This window comes from Salmo salar, chromosome ssa13, assembly GCF_905237065.1.
Source record: "Salmo salar chromosome ssa13, Ssal_v3.1, whole genome shotgun sequence".
In the NCBI taxonomy this organism is placed as follows: Eukaryota; Metazoa; Chordata; class Actinopteri; order Salmoniformes; family Salmonidae; genus Salmo; species Salmo salar.
The window spans coordinates 101948204-101951583 of NC_059454.1; the positions used below are offsets into that span (position 1 = coordinate 101948204).

General features: G+C 42.6%; 1 long non-coding RNA gene across 1 annotated transcript; it reads right to left on the reverse strand.

Annotated features, from left to right (window-relative positions):
• Positions 1-1774: 1774 nt before the first annotated feature.
• Positions 1775-2951, reverse strand: LOC106568427 (uncharacterized). Its single transcript, XR_001320285.2, has 3 exons — positions 2832-2951; positions 2585-2647; positions 1775-1858 (listed from the first exon to the last, which is right to left on the reverse strand). It is a non-coding gene; the product is annotated as an uncharacterized lncRNA (long non-coding RNA).
• Between the last annotated feature and the right edge of the window lie 429 nt (positions 2952-3380).

Sequence of the window (3380 nt, forward strand, 5' to 3'; positions counted from 1 at the left end):
TCATTGTGCGGCACAGCTGAGTGAGCATAATCATTTTCTTTTTTTTTTACTGGACTGCATCTGATGGTCAGTCGAGGTGAGAGTGACCCAGGCCAGCTGAAACTCAAGTAGCACTGCATTATTTCTGTCTCATGCACCAATTCATGCTGTTACTCCTATGACCAGACAAAGTGAGATATTAAAAAAGACAAGTTGCTAATAATAACTCAAGCTTATTGAAACACTTTGCTATACTCATTCATTACAGCTGCAGTGCTTGTTGTAGCATTAGTGGAAGTAGGGAGAATGTGTATTTTAACAAAGTGCATCTCTGGTCAGGGTTTTGAAATCTCACAGATGGCTCAGATCACTGTGCAGTCATGGTGATCTGAGCTATCTGATTGGCCAGTGGTAAGCCTATAGGTGCATTTGATTTTCCCTCTGGGCTGGCCAGGTAGGCAGCGTTTTACCTTCAGACACATTAAATGGTTAAACACTTGGCCTTCCCGGCGCTGTGGCTGCTGAATCAAGTGCACCTCCCGTCAACAGCACAAAATAAAACAAAACAATAGGAATGCAAGGCCTTATCGTTGTGTTTTTAACAGAAATGTTTGGTGATCCACTAGGAATGCCTTGGAGATTTGAATTGTCGATCACGATCGACTGGTTGGTGACCACTGCTCTAGTGCTACCATATCAGTGAACCCTCATTCCATAAGAGTAAACATTATGTCCCTAACTAAGTGAATTAAAGAATGTCTGTATTTATAAAATCAATGCATTGCTCTTCTATAGTACTGGAATTATGGCTAATGAATAAAACAGATTGATGAATGGAAACAGTATGTTTATCCACTGTGTTGTATTGAAGTGAAGAGTCTCAAAGGGCCAGTAAGTAATGGTCTATTCCATGCTTTTTTTTAATCATCGTTCACATCAGTTATATGGTATGCTTGAGCCAATCGTGAGGCCTGATGCTATGAGAAACAGGAAGTAGGATATAGCACTAGAAGCCTGCATTGAATATATCAGGTGTGTTTTTTTTGTGTGTGTTTATTTTTTTTTTTTACTCCTTGTTCTCAATGCACTCTAGCCCTTGATCTGTCAAGAAAACTGCATCAGACACCTAAACCTATCATGGGGTAGTGTGCATTGTGTGGGGACCAAAACATCTTTCTCCTAACTGATGATTGATTGGGCCATAATTCTGTATCTCTGGTCAGAAAGAATCACTCCAGTTAAGTAATAATAATAACCTGTTCTTCTCACTGACCTGGCCACATGATGCACATTTAATTTGTCTTGTTTTTCTGTTCTGTTGTGGTACTCAGGAACAATGAGCAATGGCAGAGAAGGGAAGGTGTGTGTTACTTAGTTGGACAAGCTGCCATGCTTAGTATGTCATACTGTGTGTGTGGAGGAGGTGTGTGAGGTGTATGTTGTCTGCAACACACTGACGTCCTCTTGTATCTAAAAGACTAGCTGGCTGTAAATCATGCATTTAAAAAAACCGTTGCCAACGGCAAATCCATACTAATAAAAAGTATTTAAATTGTTGGATTGTTAATTGTTGTATTGTAAAATGACATTTTGCTCTTCTGACTGACAATGTTGCCCAGTGTATGACTCAGTCAAAAACAAAGGCTTCTTGGTTGGTAGAAGGACAATCAGTGAATTGAATAATTGTTTAAAAAAAAAGCACAAATGTCCCTTAATCTATGACTTCATTGTGGTTCCAGAACAGGGTACTTGTCTTCCTCTCTTTTTTTTCCTTCCTCTGCAACAATGAGGATCACCTTGGTGACAGTGGCCATGGTGATGGCGTTGGGTGTGTTTGATGGGTGTCCATGAGGAAGTACAGCCTCAGAGAGACATTGACCTGCAGAAGGTTGAGAGACCAGACTCATACATGTCATCATGCTGCTTTCTCCATTCTTTCATCTGCTTGCTTTCATTACCCAGGGTGCATTAGTGAAGGGCCTGCTCTGCTTCAACAAGGCATTTCACATCACACTATCTGGGTAACTCCATCAGTGTGAACTCATGAGGGAAACGATTAACTTAATTTTAAGAGGGCAATAGGGAACCCTCTTTGCCTGCCAGGCAGTCTGTTTTCTTAGTTTTTCATTAGGTGGCGTGTAACTTTGAAGGGGAACAGCAACCGCTGATTTGGCCTAATTTTTTGGCTTGCTCCTCAAGAACTGCTGGCGGCCATGACAGAAGCAAAACCTGAGTTGGCCTGGGGGTGTGGTTTGATGTGGGTGTTTCCTTGCCACCACCAAGACACACCCATCTGTCAAAACCTTGTCTGCAGCTGTCCCCCTCATATACAACAGGAGTTCTCTGATCCTGGTGCAGAATACACAGGTTTTCAACCTCCTCATTTTGACTGATAACATTCAATAATACAAATAGACAATACAAGTAAAAGTTGTGTCTAGTAAAATGGTAGTACCGAGGTCTCTCTCCATTCAGAGACATCAGTATCAAGCCCATCTGGCTCCATGTGCTGGCTCCATACATGTTTCTGTGAATGCATCATATGTCATATCTGACACACAAACCGGTACGATGTTGAAGTATGAACAGGTCAGATAAAACCTACCCTATTATGGTCTCCCCATCAAATGACTGAGGATGCCGGCTGGCAATACCATCTCCAGTCCATCTGTAAAAATAGGCAGAGTTCATCAGTGACACATAGAATCAAAAGGGTGTTGCTATTGCTGGACTCTGCATCTGTGAAAACACACACAGTCACTGTTCTATTACCAATGGCAGTAATGGGTAGGTGATATCGGACAAACAAACAGGTACTACGATGAGGTTTGAACAGGTCAGACTAAACCTACCTAATTCTGTTGTCACTGACGACCATTGGTGATCAGGCAAGAGGTGAGACTGGAGGTGAGGTCTTAGCCAGAGCCTCATTGATGGGAATAGCAGCATAGATCAGCTCCTGGCCCCTCATCAAATATACTGGTTGGTCTCACACACACACACAGACCACTGATTACATTATCAATGGTGGTTATGATTAGCCTGGTGAAACCGACCTGATCGCTGTGTTCACCTTTCTATTTCACTTCAGATATCTTCTAATGTGATGTGAAATAGATTGATGAACACAGGGATCAGGCTGGTTCCACCTGATTAGGTAATGACCTGGACATTATATGGTGAACACAGGGCTCAGGCTGATTCCTCCTGGTTAGGTAATGACCTGGACATTATATGGTGAACACAGGGCTCAGGCTGGTTCCACCAGGTTAGGTAATGACCTGGACATTATATGGTGAACACAGGGCTCAGGCTGGTTCCACCAGGTTAGGTAATGACCTGGACATTATATGGTGAACACAGGGCTCAGGCTGGTTCCACCAGGTTAGGTAATGACCTGG